Genomic DNA, 16257 nt, shown 5'->3' with positions numbered 1-16257 from the left:
GAAAAAAGGTACAATATAAGATTTCTCTATGTGTAGAATGTATCCAGAAGAAAAATCATGAATGGGATGACCGCGTTTACTTTTCAGAAATAAGAAAGTCCTTTATGCATCCCTATGAAAGCCCTTCCTAGAATGATACATGAAACAGCCAATAGCATGATATCAGAGAGGTGCAGTCCCCTAGGCTGAGTCACTCGATGCATATTTTTTAATGATTGGGAACAATGTGTAGATCAGATAGATGCGCTGTCAAGCCAGACCTAAAAATGAAGACTACGCAAAAGCTGTTCAAGTTTTTCTGAAAAGAAAACTCAGTGACAATCCTCAGTGAGACAGGGAGAGAGTTTAGTGGTACATTTCCTTTATAGTGATTGAATATCAGTAAAGTCTTGTATCTTTTTCAAACAGACTTTCTTCTATTTATCATGTGATCGCCCTCCTTGTATTTGAAGCATACTTTCCTGCGTCCTTCTACTTGTAATTCTTTTATGTTACTCTTTTTGCTTCTGCCAATTTAATCTACATCTTCTGAGACCCATACCTCTCTTTTCTCTCTGATTTCTTCTTTATTGTTATATGACTGCAAGCCCTATTTAGAGTTTGGTGGACGGGATGACCCACCAAAACATGGTGATTATCCCTTCTACCATATTACAAGTGTCATGGACTATGATATGATTATAGTAGGGTGGACCGAACACCCCCCACGGTTGTGAAGGAATATCCCATCAACAAACCTATAAACAAGGTTCTATGACCTTGGGTACTTCTTAGCTTCAAAACGCTCCTTCCTGTGTCCACCACATTTCAACGGCCTGTCTTTGAAAGTGTTTTTAATACAATTCTTTTGTCGCGTAGATACTTTAGAAGGCGCTTATTGAGATAGCTATTCCTAGCATCTGTGTTTTGAATTAACTGAATAAGTATCGAGGTAAGAGTTTGTCATTTGTAGAAACCCATGTGGACTGTGCTAATGTTGCCTGCTTCTCTGAGGCTTCCAATGAACTGCATGAGGCTCCCGGTGGCGGTCAGCACAACACTATGTTACTACGCTTTGGGACATTTTAGGTCTTTTCCAACTAGTGTCCAATTAAGGGACTACTGATTGTGAGCCTTAAATTGGCACAATCCATGCATTCAATTCTAAAAGGGGAGGCCCAGCAATCAGAATACAGAAATGTTGGGAGCTCCACTGGAGACAATGAAGTGACCCAGTGCAGTGACCATCATGGCTGGTACAGGCCATCTGCTCCAGCATTCCAATGTTTGACATTATGTTTCTCACTTTTTAATGCATAATTCTCTATCCACAGTGTCTGGAATGTTCAAATAGCTCTATTGCCCTTCTTCTCAGCAGCAATGATTGTTGAAGGCCCTCAGTCTCGTTAAAACTTGGGATCAGGGCCTTTAACATCTGTGAATGCCCTCAGTGGTGGCCCATAAGGCTTAATTAGAACATTGGCATGTTGGGAGCTCCATTGAAAACAATGGAGTGCTCTGGGCTTATAATGGCTGGTATAAGCCCTGAGCTCCAACATTCCTATGTTTCTTTGTTCACAGCTCTGGCTGTGAACAAAGGCTTCAGGGAGCCTGAGGGGATTCCAATCCCCTAACGCTCCCATAAGGCTTTGTTCTTTCTTGTTAGAACTTTCGGCCCTCTAGTGACCGAGTTTTTCAGAAAGCTGAGGTTAAAAGCGTTCTTTGAGAACAAGGAGAAACCAATGGACCCAGAAATCACTAATGAAACAGGGCTGAAACTCAAATCCAACTTCACCCCGTCACCTGCCACCGTGCCAGTAGAGATCAGCACCTTCGAGTTGGCAGTATACTCAGAAGTCGAGAAATTACAACCCCACAACCATTTCAATAACCTTTCATTCCGAGATAGGGAAATCGTCAAGAAACTTCAAAATGACCCTACTCGCATCATTAAACCAGCAGACAAAGGGGGCGGAATAGTCATCATGAATAAAAGCGACTACGACACAGAATGCCGCAGACTTTTAAGCGACACTCGTAACTATAAGAAATTACAGAGAGATCCGACTAAAGATCTACAAAAAAAGATCATAGAACTAGTGCAAGAGGCGTCTGACGCAGAATACATCTCCAAGCAAGAGGCTGAATATCTCAACACACGTGATGCGAAAGTACCCTACTTCTACATTATGCCCAAGGTGCACAAAGGGGTAACCCCACCACCGGGCAGACCTATAGTGTCAGGGATAAAATCCCTCCTAGAGCCGCTGTCACGGTTCTGTGATCACTACCTGAACCCGCTAGTCCAAAAAACCCGATCCTACATCCAAGACACGAAACATCTCCTTAACATCATCAAGGATGTTAGTTTCGACAGCGATAAACATCTTCTGGTTGGATTAGACGTGGAGAGTCTTTACACGAGCCTCCCACAGGATGCCACATTGAAGGTACTCCACGATATCCTGATGGAGATTGACTGGCAATACCACACACCCCGTCACTTCATTCTGGATTGCGCTACTCTGGCATTAAAAGAGAACTATTTCAAATATGAGGACACATTCTTCCTGCAAACTAATGGTACCTCGATGGGCAGTGTCTTTGCGCCGAGCGTGGCGGGGCTGTATGTCCACCATTTTGAACAGACTAACATCGAAGTCCCCACGAACCCCTACTCAGCGAACATAACAATCTGGCGTCGCTACATTGACGATATTCTCATTGTCTGGGAGGGCAATGAGGAAACACTGAAAGATTTCCTCACGTGGATCAACAACCTTGATCCATTTCTCAAGTTCACCTGCACTAGCAGCCCAACGGAACTAGCGTTTCTAGACCTCAACATAAGAGCTGATCAAGGGGGTCTGACAACAACAACTCATTACAAACCAACATCCAGGAACTCATTGTTACGCTTTGACAGTTTCCACCCCAGACCTTTGAGGGAGAATCTGCCTTTTGGGCAGTTCCTGCGCATACGCCGGAACTGCAGCAACCTTCATGACTTCAAACACCAGTCTAAAGCCTTGGTCCACAAGTTGGAAGACCGTGGTTACCCGACTAGAATTATTTCAAAATCTTGCAAGCGAGCACGCAACCAGAACAGGGAGGCCCTCCTCGAAACTGTTGTCAAACCACCAGAAACTCCCTTAATGACATGCGTCACCACCTACAATACCGCCTCAAACCAGGTCTCCAGCATAATTCGTAAAAATTGGAAAATTATCAATTCAGGTACAAGGAACTGGGATCCACCCCGGTTCGCATACAAGAGAGCACAAAATCTGAGGGACCAGCTGGTCTCCACAAGACCCAGAAAGACACAACTAAAAGGTCAGACAATTTTGAATACATGGGGCCTACCTGAACTCACAGGCCACCAACCATGTAATAACTGCAGCGTCTGCCACCTGACTACCCCTTCGAAAACATTGTCACTAGAAACTGGCAAAACCTGGACACAAAGGCAATTTACTAATTGTAACTCGTCTAACCTAATATATCTTATCACCTGCCGCTGCGGTCTGAGATACATCGGTATGACTACCAGAAAAGTCAGAACCAGGATGACCGAGCACAGGAGCACAATGCGCTGTGGCAAAAATATCAGTAAGCTAACCCAACACTTCATCGTGCAAAATCACACCCCAAATGACTTCACCTGGACAGTCATCGAACAATTCGCACTTTCATGCTGCGATGAGAAAACTCTGCTCTCTAAAGAGCAACGCTGGATTTACCGCCTTTCTACCCATATAGAGGGGCTCAACGATTCTATCCCGTGGAATGCTCTAGCGAGATAATCACCTCCATGTAGGTGGTCTGTGTCCCTGTCTGCGCTCAGACTCGTGGTCTGTCCCTATCCTGTAGTTGCCCTATTTTGCCCAGAGGCCTCCCTTCGCTGTTGTTGCTTTTGTATCATTTTTAACTTTTATTAACCTTCATTGGCCCCTCACGGGCCTTTCTAATTAATTTCTTTCCCCCCACATGGTGCACGCACCAGAGTGCACATGTCTATACCAATGCTGTATACCTCCGGGGTTCCAAGGCGCATGCGCTACTGTTTAGTGCCCAGGCCTCCCATTGCGCATGCGCGACTACCACACTATGCGCATGCGCAGCACCAGTGCCGCTAGCTACCAGCGCGTGCGCACTTCAAGCTAGCGCGACCGCACCCTCTCCCCTCTCCAGGTGATACCAATTGAACCGGCTATTTAAGCACTCACCTGATCCATGCACAGTTCACTCGGGACACTGGAGCAGGACGATAGGTCGCAGGAGCACGCTGATCGGAAATACCGTGAGTACACGAGTGATCTCTACACGACGCTCTGGGTAAGCAGCATTTTCTCCCCACAGGTACCTTCCTAACAATGACCTTTTAAAATATTTAGGGTCTTCTCTCACTCCCTGCCAAGTGACCCATGAGGCTTTAACAGCAAGTAGCAAGTGTGAGGAATTATGTACCATACTTACCTGTACCTCACGCTATGCTTGTTTCGCTGTGTAGCCCACCACTGCCACCGCGTTTAATATTTTATCGCCATAGTTCACCCTGGCCATGGCATCCACTCATGGCCAAGTTCTCTGCCGCTCTAGGTCGCTCACGCACACTAGAAGTCGGCCATATGTTGTGTTTTGGTATATACCATTCTCATTGGTTCTCTTTTTATGTCTGTATTGTCTCTGTGTTCTATGTACAGTAAAGTAGAGGGAATCCCCCTCTTACACGTACGGCACCTTAGCGAGTGCAACACTTTTTCACCATACACTATCACTTAATATAGTTAATCATCACTTACACATACTCATTGGTCCTGAGGAAAGCCAGTTTTAATCAAAAGGCCTGGCTGAAACATGTAGACCACATGGACGTAGGAGCTCTTAATACACTCCATATCGTCCACAGCCTTTTTATCTTGCTAACAGGGGCCCAGGTATTAAATTTACCTTTACCCTCGGGAACTGGGACCACCTGTATAGCTTTTAACCTTTCACCCTCATTCTCACCAGCACTGCACACTCAGTAAGAATACCAGCTCCTCAGTAATCTGGAGTCGCAGCACACCCGGGACACATTCGGTGTCACTGTGGTGGGCCCGATGATGAAGCATGACACCAACTAGGTTGGTGTGTGAGGGCTTCATGTCCAAACCTAAGGGTTTGCCCGCAGATATACCTTCTGAGTTCCACTAAATACAACGTAGCTAGTCCTATATTGATATTCCTACATATAACCAGGGGACCCGGACTGGCTTACCTAGTCCTCTCTCTCCCTTTTGATTTGCTGACATTTGGCAGCGCGCAGCTGCGAGAGACACCTGATACAAGATGGCACAAAACATAGGCCTAACCTTTACCGAGGAAGACGTCACTGAAATCCTCGATGACCCCACACTCTTGGCAGATTTCAACACAGCAACAACAATAGCGCAAACTACAGACTGGGACACTCTTACTGAGAAAAAGCGTAACAGGATACGTACCATTCTGCATGGCGTTATCCTTGCACAATATCTAAGGACCAATACAGCGCCTAAAGGCTTACTAGTCACTAACGCCCCAAGAATATTCCTTGACGATGTCACCTTCAGGAAAGACTGGGCCCAGATAGCCTGGCACTGCACCAGGGACTGGCTGATCCTGATAATAAAAACTGCTAAACGTCTTTCAGACGCAGTTGTAATAGAGATCCAAGCTACTGAGACTCATTTCAAGACTACTCTGACAGGATACAAAAAGAAATTGGAAGATCAGAATCGTGAGATGAACGATTACAAAGAATACCTAACCCAAACCAAGATAAAGAAATTTGAAAAGGATCTCAAAAATTTCAGCTATATAAAAACATATCCCTATGCTGATGATGCATACACTGCACCCACAAGAGGCCAGAACACTGATAGCTCGGGCGACAACAGTTCCGTCTCTAGCGGCTCCAGCAATGGATCCTACAAAACCAGAGGAAGAGGCCGTGGAGGGAAGCAACAGACACAACCATGGCAAGGCCCCCCACAATTCCAAAATTTCGGACCTCCTCCCTTTGGACCAATGCCTCCATACTATGGATATCCACCATTATACCCGCCCGGCCAAATGCCATACTACCAGAACAACCCAAATCAACGGTATCCTTTTTTAGGCCAAGGCCGCAGACCTCGTGGCAAGAGGAGGAATCCGCCACAACAGGTGCAGTGGGCGCCCCAACCGGCACAGTGGTCAACAGAAGAAGACCCGGTCAGTGCAAACACAAGGAACAAAGCCAAAGAACAAGCGGGCCCGAGCAAATGACAAAACCGACTAATAACCTAGTATTCAACCTTTCTGATATACCCCTCACCAATGAGGAGACCAATGTCCTGAACAAAGGGCTGTCTTTCGTCCCGACCACCCGACTAGATACTTTTAAACTCCACGTCGAATTGACCGAGTTTTTCAGAAAGCTGAGGTTAAAAGCGTTCTTTGAGAACAAGGAGAAACCAATGGACCCAGAAATCACTAATGAAACAGGGCTGAAACTCAAATCCAACTTCACCCCGTCACCTGCCACCGTGCCAGTAGAGATCAGCACCTTCGAGTTGGCAGTATACTCAGAAGTCGAGAAATTACAACCCCACAACCATTTCAATAACCTTTCATTCCGAGATAGGGAAATCGTCAAGAAACTTCAAAATGACCCTACTCGCATCATTAAACCAGCAGACAAAGGGGGCGGAATAGTCATCATGAATAAAAGCGACTACGACACAGAATGCCGCAGACTTTTAAGCGACACTCGTAACTATAAGAAATTACAGAGAGATCCGACTAAAGATCTACAAAAAAAGATCATAGAACTAGTGCAAGAGGCGTCTGACGCAGAATACATCTCCAAGCAAGAGGCTGAATATCTCAACACACGTGATGCGAAAGTACCCTACTTCTACATTATGCCCAAGGTGCACAAAGGGGTAACCCCACCACCGGGCAGACCTATAGTGTCAGGGATAAAATCCCTCCTAGAGCCGCTGTCACGGTTCTGTGATCACTACCTGAACCCGCTAGTCCAAAAAACCCGATCCTACATCCAAGACACGAAACATCTCCTTAACATCATCAAGGATGTTAGTTTCGACAGCGATAAACATCTTCTGGTTGGATTAGACGTGGAGAGTCTTTACACGAGCCTCCCACAGGATGCCACATTGAAGGTACTCCACGATATCCTGATGGAGATTGACTGGCAATACCACACACCCCGTCACTTCATTCTGGATTGCGCTACTCTGGCATTAAAAGAGAACTATTTCAAATATGAGGACACATTCTTCCTGCAAACTAATGGTACCTCGATGGGCAGTGTCTTTGCGCCGAGCGTGGCGGGGCTGTATGTCCACCATTTTGAACAGACTAACATCGAAGTCCCCACGAACCCCTACTCAGCGAACATAACAATCTGGCGTCGCTACATTGACGATATTCTCATTGTCTGGGAGGGCAATGAGGAAACACTGAAAGATTTCCTCACGTGGATCAACAACCTTGATCCATTTCTCAAGTTCACCTGCACTAGCAGCCCAACGGAACTAGCGTTTCTAGACCTCAACATAAGAGCTGATCAAGGGGGTCTGACAACAACAACTCATTACAAACCAACATCCAGGAACTCATTGTTACGCTTTGACAGTTTCCACCCCAGACCTTTGAGGGAGAATCTGCCTTTTGGGCAGTTCCTGCGCATACGCCGGAACTGCAGCAACCTTCATGACTTCAAACACCAGTCTAAAGCCTTGGTCCACAAGTTGGAAGACCGTGGTTACCCGACTAGAATTATTTCAAAATCTTGCAAGCGAGCACGCAACCAGAACAGGGAGGCCCTCCTCGAAACTGTTGTCAAACCACCAGAAACTCCCTTAATGACATGCGTCACCACCTACAATACCGCCTCAAACCAGGTCTCCAGCATAATTCGTAAAAATTGGAAAATTATCAATTCAGGTACAAGGAACTGGGATCCACCCCGGTTCGCATACAAGAGAGCACAAAATCTGAGGGACCAGCTGGTCTCCACAAGACCCAGAAAGACACAACTAAAAGGTCAGACAATTTTGAATACATGGGGCCTACCTGAACTCACAGGCCACCAACCATGTAATAACTGCAGCGTCTGCCACCTGACTACCCCTTCGAAAACATTGTCACTAGAAACTGGCAAAACCTGGACACAAAGGCAATTTACTAATTGTAACTCGTCTAACCTAATATATCTTATCACCTGCCGCTGCGGTCTGAGATACATCGGTATGACTACCAGAAAAGTCAGAACCAGGATGACCGAGCACAGGAGCACAATGCGCTGTGGCAAAAATATCAGTAAGCTAACCCAACACTTCATCGTGCAAAATCACACCCCAAATGACTTCACCTGGACAGTCATCGAACAATTCGCACTTTCATGCTGCGATGAGAAAACTCTGCTCTCTAAAGAGCAACGCTGGATTTACCGCCTTTCTACCCATATAGAGGGGCTCAACGATTCTATCCCGTGGAATGCTCTAGCGAGATAATCACCTCCATGTAGGTGGTCTGTGTCCCTGTCTGCGCTCAGACTCGTGGTCTGTCCCTATCCTGTAGTTGCCCTATTTTGCCCAGAGGCCTCCCTTCGCTGTTGTTGCTTTTGTATCATTTTTAACTTTTATTAACCTTCATTGGCCCCTCACGGGCCTTTCTAATTAATTTCTTTCCCCCCACATGGTGCACGCACCAGAGTGCACATGTCTATACCAATGCTGTATACCTCCGGGGTTCCAAGGCGCATGCGCTACTGTTTAGTGCCCAGGCCTCCCATTGCGCATGCGCGACTACCACACTATGCGCATGCGCAGCACCAGTGCCGCTAGCTACCAGCGCGTGCGCACTTCAAGCTAGCGCGACCGCACCCTCTCCCCTCTCCAGGTGATACCAATTGAACCGGCTATTTAAGCACTCACCTGATCCATGCACAGTTCACTCGGGACACTGGAGCAGGACGATAGGTCGCAGGAGCACGCTGATCGGAAATACCGTGAGTACACGAGTGATCTCTACACGACGCTCTGGGTAAGCAGCATTTTCTCCCCACAGGTACCTTCCTAACAATGACCTTTTAAAATATTTAGGGTCTTCTCTCACTCCCTGCCAAGTGACCCATGAGGCTTTAACAGCAAGTAGCAAGTGTGAGGAATTATGTACCATACTTACCTGTACCTCACGCTATGCTTGTTTCGCTGTGTAGCCCACCACTGCCACCGCGTTTAATATTTTATCGCCATAGTTCACCCTGGCCATGGCATCCACTCATGGCCAAGTTCTCTGCCGCTCTAGGTCGCTCACGCACACTAGAAGTCGGCCATATGTTGTGTTTTGGTATATACCATTCTCATTGGTTCTCTTTTTATGTCTGTATTGTCTCTGTGTTCTATGTACAGTAAAGTAGAGGGAATCCCCCTCTTACACGTACGGCACCTTAGCGAGTGCAACACTTTTTCACCATACACTATCACTTAATATAGTTAATCATCACTTACACATACTCATTGGTCCTGAGGAAAGCCAGTTTTAATCAAAAGGCCTGGCTGAAACATGTAGACCACATGGACGTAGGAGCTCTTAATACACTCCATATCGTCCACAGCCTTTTTATCTTGCTAACAGGGGCCCAGGTATTAAATTTACCTTTACCCTCGGGAACTGGGACCACCTGTATAGCTTTTAACCTTTCACCTCATTCTCACCAGCACTGCACACTCAGTAAGAATACCAGCTCCTCAGTAATCTGGAGTCGCAGCACACCCGGGACACATTCGGTGTCACTGTGGTGGGCCCGATGATGAAGCATGACACCAACTAGGTTGGTGTGTGAGGGCTTCATGTCCAAACCTAAGGGTTTGCCCGCAGATATACCTTCTGAGTTCCACTAAATACAACGTAGCTAGTCCTATATTGATATTCCTACATATAACCAGGGGACCCGGACTGGCTTACCTAGTCCTCTCTCTCCCTTTTGATTTGCTGACATTTGGCAGCGCGCAGCTGCGAGAGACACCTGATACAAGATGGCACAAAACATAGGCCTAACCTTTACCGAGGAAGACGTCACTGAAATCCTCGATGACCCCACACTCTTGGCAGATTTCAACACAGCAACAACAATAGCGCAAACTACAGACTGGGACACTCTTACTGAGAAAAAGCGTAACAGGATACGTACCATTCTGCATGGCGTTATCCTTGCACAATATCTAAGGACCAATACAGCGCCTAAAGGCTTACTAGTCACTAACGCCCCAAGAATATTCCTTGACGATGTCACCTTCAGGAAAGACTGGGCCCAGATAGCCTGGCACTGCACCAGGGACTGGCTGATCCTGATAATAAAAACTGCTAAACGTCTTTCAGACGCAGTTGTAATAGAGATCCAAGCTACTGAGACTCATTTCAAGACTACTCTGACAGGATACAAAAAGAAATTGGAAGATCAGAATCGTGAGATGAACGATTACAAAGAATACCTAACCCAAACCAAGATAAAGAAATTTGAAAAGGATCTCAAAAATTTCAGCTATATAAAAACATATCCCTATGCTGATGATGCATACACTGCACCCACAAGAGGCCAGAACACTGATAGCTCGGGCGACAACAGTTCCGTCTCTAGCGGCTCCAGCAATGGATCCTACAAAACCAGAGGAAGAGGCCGTGGAGGGAAGCAACAGACACAACCATGGCAAGGCCCCCCACAATTCCAAAATTTCGGACCTCCTCCCTTTGGACCAATGCCTCCATACTATGGATATCCACCATTATACCCGCCCGGCCAAATGCCATACTACCAGAACAACCCAAATCAACGGTATCCTTTTTTAGGCCAAGGCCGCAGACCTCGTGGCAAGAGGAGGAATCCGCCACAACAGGTGCAGTGGGCGCCCCAACCGGCACAGTGGTCAACAGAAGAAGACCCGGTCAGTGCAAACACAAGGAACAAAGCCAAAGAACAAGCGGGCCCGAGCAAATGACAAAACCGACTAATAACCTAGTATTCAACCTTTCTGATATACCCCTCACCAATGAGGAGACCAATGTCCTGAACAAAGGGCTGTCTTTCGTCCCGACCACCCGACTAGATACTTTTAAACTCCACGTCGAATTGACCGAGTTTTTCAGAAAGCTGAGGTTAAAAGCGTTCTTTGAGAACAAGGAGAAACCAATGGACCCAGAAATCACTAATGAAACAGGGCTGAAACTCAAATCCAACTTCACCCCGTCACCTGCCACCGTGCCAGTAGAGATCAGCACCTTCGAGTTGGCAGTATACTCAGAAGTCGAGAAATTACAACCCCACAACCATTTCAATAACCTTTCATTCCGAGATAGGGAAATCGTCAAGAAACTTCAAAATGACCCTACTCGCATCATTAAACCAGCAGACAAAGGGGGCGGAATAGTCATCATGAATAAAAGCGACTACGACACAGAATGCCGCAGACTTTTAAGCGACACTCGTAACTATAAGAAATTACAGAGAGATCCGACTAAAGATCTACAAAAAAAGATCATAGAACTAGTGCAAGAGGCGTCTGACGCAGAATACATCTCCAAGCAAGAGGCTGAATATCTCAACACACGTGATGCGAAAGTACCCTACTTCTACATTATGCCCAAGGTGCACAAAGGGGTAACCCCACCACCGGGCAGACCTATAGTGTCAGGGATAAAATCCCTCCTAGAGCCGCTGTCACGGTTCTGTGATCACTACCTGAACCCGCTAGTCCAAAAAACCCGATCCTACATCCAAGACACGAAACATCTCCTTAACATCATCAAGGATGTTAGTTTCGACAGCGATAAACATCTTCTGGTTGGATTAGACGTGGAGAGTCTTTACACGAGCCTCCCACAGGATGCCACATTGAAGGTACTCCACGATATCCTGATGGAGATTGACTGGCAATACCACACACCCCGTCACTTCATTCTGGATTGCGCTACTCTGGCATTAAAAGAGAACTATTTCAAATATGAGGACACATTCTTCCTGCAAACTAATGGTACCTCGATGGGCAGTGTCTTTGCGCCGAGCGTGGCGGGGCTGTATGTCCACCATTTTGAACAGACTAACATCGAAGTCCCCACGAACCCCTACTCAGCGAACATAACAATCTGGCGTCGCTACATTGACGATATTCTCATTGTCTGGGAGGGCAATGAGGAAACACTGAAAGATTTCCTCACGTGGATCAACAACCTTGATCCATTTCTCAAGTTCACCTGCACTAGCAGCCCAACGGAACTAGCGTTTCTAGACCTCAACATAAGAGCTGATCAAGGGGGTCTGACAACAACAACTCATTACAAACCAACATCCAGGAACTCATTGTTACGCTTTGACAGTTTCCACCCCAGACCTTTGAGGGAGAATCTGCCTTTTGGGCAGTTCCTGCGCATACGCCGGAACTGCAGCAACCTTCATGACTTCAAACACCAGTCTAAAGCCTTGGTCCACAAGTTGGAAGACCGTGGTTACCCGACTAGAATTATTTCAAAATCTTGCAAGCGAGCACGCAACCAGAACAGGGAGGCCCTCCTCGAAACTGTTGTCAAACCACCAGAAACTCCCTTAATGACATGCGTCACCACCTACAATACCGCCTCAAACCAGGTCTCCAGCATAATTCGTAAAAATTGGAAAATTATCAATTCAGGTACAAGGAACTGGGATCCACCCCGGTTCGCATACAAGAGAGCACAAAATCTGAGGGACCAGCTGGTCTCCACAAGACCCAGAAAGACACAACTAAAAGGTCAGACAATTTTGAATACATGGGGCCTACCTGAACTCACAGGCCACCAACCATGTAATAACTGCAGCGTCTGCCACCTGACTACCCCTTCGAAAACATTGTCACTAGAAACTGGCAAAACCTGGACACAAAGGCAATTTACTAATTGTAACTCGTCTAACCTAATATATCTTATCACCTGCCGCTGCGGTCTGAGATACATCGGTATGACTACCAGAAAAGTCAGAACCAGGATGACCGAGCACAGGAGCACAATGCGCTGTGGCAAAAATATCAGTAAGCTAACCCAACACTTCATCGTGCAAAATCACACCCCAAATGACTTCACCTGGACAGTCATCGAACAATTCGCACTTTCATGCTGCGATGAGAAAACTCTGCTCTCTAAAGAGCAACGCTGGATTTACCGCCTTTCTACCCATATAGAGGGGCTCAACGATTCTATCCCGTGGAATGCTCTAGCGAGATAATCACCTCCATGTAGGTGGTCTGTGTCCCTGTCTGCGCTCAGACTCGTGGTCTGTCCCTATCCTGTAGTTGCCCTATTTTGCCCAGAGGCCTCCCTTCGCTGTTGTTGCTTTTGTATCATTTTTAACTTTTATTAACCTTCATTGGCCCCTCACGGGCCTTTCTAATTAATTTCTTTCCCCCCACATGGTGCACGCACCAGAGTGCACATGTCTATACCAATGCTGTATACCTCCGGGGTTCCAAGGCGCATGCGCTACTGTTTAGTGCCCAGGCCTCCCATTGCGCATGCGCGACTACCACACTATGCGCATGCGCAGCACCAGTGCCGCTAGCTACCAGCGCGTGCGCACTTCAAGCTAGCGCGACCGCACCCTCTCCCCTCTCCAGGTGATACCAATTGAACCGGCTATTTAAGCACTCACCTGATCCATGCACAGTTCACTCGGGACACTGGAGCAGGACGATAGGTCGCAGGAGCACGCTGATCGGAAATACCGTGAGTACACGAGTGATCTCTACACGACGCTCTGGGTAAGCAGCATTTTCTCCCCACAGGTACCTTCCTAACAATGACCTTTTAAAATATTTAGGGTCTTCTCTCACTCCCTGCCAAGTGACCCATGAGGCTTTAACAGCAAGTAGCAAGTGTGAGGAATTATGTACCATACTTACCTGTACCTCACGCTATGCTTGTTTCGCTGTGTAGCCCACCACTGCCACCGCGTTTAATATTTTATCGCCATAGTTCACCCTGGCCATGGCATCCACTCATGGCCAAGTTCTCTGCCGCTCTAGGTCGCTCACGCACACTAGAAGTCGGCCATATGTTGTGTTTTGGTATATACCATTCTCATTGGTTCTCTTTTTATGTCTGTATTGTCTCTGTGTTCTATGTACAGTAAAGTAGAGGGAATCCCCCTCTTACACGTACGGCACCTTAGCGAGTGCAACACTTTTTCACCATACACTATCACTTAATATAGTTAATCATCACTTACACATACTCATTGGTCCTGAGGAAAGCCAGTTTTAATCAAAAGGCCTGGCTGAAACATGTAGACCACATGGACGTAGGAGCTCTTAATACACTCCATATCGTCCACAGCCTTTTTATCTTGCTAACAGGGGCCCAGGTATTAAATTTACCTTTACCCTCGGGAACTGGGACCACCTGTATAGCTTTTAACCTTTCACCCTCATTCTCACCAGCACTGCACACTCAGTAAGAATACCAGCTCCTCAGTAATCTGGAGTCGCAGCACACCCGGGACACATTCGGTGTCACTGTGGTGGGCCCGATGATGAAGCATGACACCAACTAGGTTGGTGTGTGAGGGCTTCATGTCCAAACCTAAGGGTTTGCCCGCAGATATACCTTCTGAGTTCCACTAAATACAACGTAGCTAGTCCTATATTGATATTCCTAGAATGTTCTAATAGCCTTATAGCCCTTCGTAGCTGGGCTATACTGGCTATTAAAGTCCCTCTCCCTTGTTAAAGGCCCTCGCCTTCGGCTTGGGCCTTTCACGCTAGAGAGGGCCTTTAATAGCCGGTATAGCCCTCTACGGCGGGCAATAAGGCTATATTACACTGACCTAACAATATCATGCTCTTGGTTCTTTGCTCCTCCTAGACCAACTTTTGTTTTTATTTAGTCCACTGTGCCTGTCTCTCCAAAAAAGTCAATCGCTGTAGATTGATTTGCAATGGCGGCCTACAAATGGCGAGCCGCACGAACGGCGAAGTGGCGCATCCGGCTGCGGCAGTCAACTCGCGTTGGCGATCCCCACCAAACAGAATAAGGCTGAGTCTCTGACACTGACAGCAGGGGAAAAAAAAAAAGAAAAAAAAATCGAATGATGAGAAATGAAAGGGACAGGTCTGGATGGGGAGAGGTGATGGATTGCAGGTCCATCAATTTCTGAAGGCCAGGCCTTCAAGTGCAGCCGAGTCAGTGGAATTTACATTATTAATCTCTTCTAATAATCTATGACTCAAGCAGGCTGAGAAAATAGCGCCGGAGCTGCGGATTGACCAGCCCATATAAATAACGACTCCTCGCTCAATTTAATTGCACTCCAGCGAAAGTGCTCGACTTGTATCCTTCTAATTACTTTAGTGTCATTAGGAGCCGAGGAGAGGAACGCGTCGAGAAGCAGGCCATTCACCGCCCGCAACAATGAAAAATTCATATTCTGACTTTTTTTGTTCTGTGAAATATTTAAATGTTAATAACCGCTCATTCCTGACACGCTATCTCACCAGCACCGAGTTAAACAGAAAATCTATTTAATCTAGGAATCTCATTAAATGGTCGTGGCAAGGCAACGGCTTGGAGGTACTCTATAGAGGGGGGATAAAGGGGGGAGAAACACAGGAAGCCCTGGAAGATTCTTTAATGTAATTTATCGCTGTTCATGAAGCAACAGAAAAGGCATAAAAACCCTGGGTTTCTATACATCCATTTGAGTGGATAATGATTAAATGTTTTCTTTTGAGCTGCAGCTGGTATGTATTACCAGGGAGAGAGAGAAAAACACAAACCCTCAGCATTTTTGACTCCTTTCCAAATATTAGCTCCTTTTAAAGCCATTAAAAGATTATCACTGCTTTAACCAAATGTCTGTTCGGAGCATTAGCAACAGACTGTTCGCCGAATCCCCCGAACGCCGTTTCTCCCTTCTCCGCGCCTATTATCTCTTCCACCCAGCAGTATTTAATTTCATTCCCATGAATATGCAATGAATTTAATTTTGAGCACTATTTTCATCTGCTCCTGTAATCACAAAAAATGCTGGTGTAATTAGTTTCTAATTACTTGCTTTAATTGTTGTAGTAATCATTTTAATTACCCAAATGCACAGACATCAAATGCTAAAAGGAAAATAAGCCGCCCGCGCCTCCTACCTTGTCTTTCATGTTCAGTGTTTGATATCCTGATTTTTTTGACACGCTCGACCCCGTGCGCGCGCCGGGGTGCCGAGGG

This window comes from Lissotriton helveticus, chromosome 5_1, assembly GCF_964261635.1.
Source record: "Lissotriton helveticus chromosome 5_1, aLisHel1.1, whole genome shotgun sequence".
In the NCBI taxonomy this organism is placed as follows: domain Eukaryota; kingdom Metazoa; phylum Chordata; class Amphibia; order Caudata; family Salamandridae; genus Lissotriton; species Lissotriton helveticus.
The sequence above is the reverse complement of the archived record's forward strand: the minus strand, read 5'-3'. Positions refer to the sequence as shown.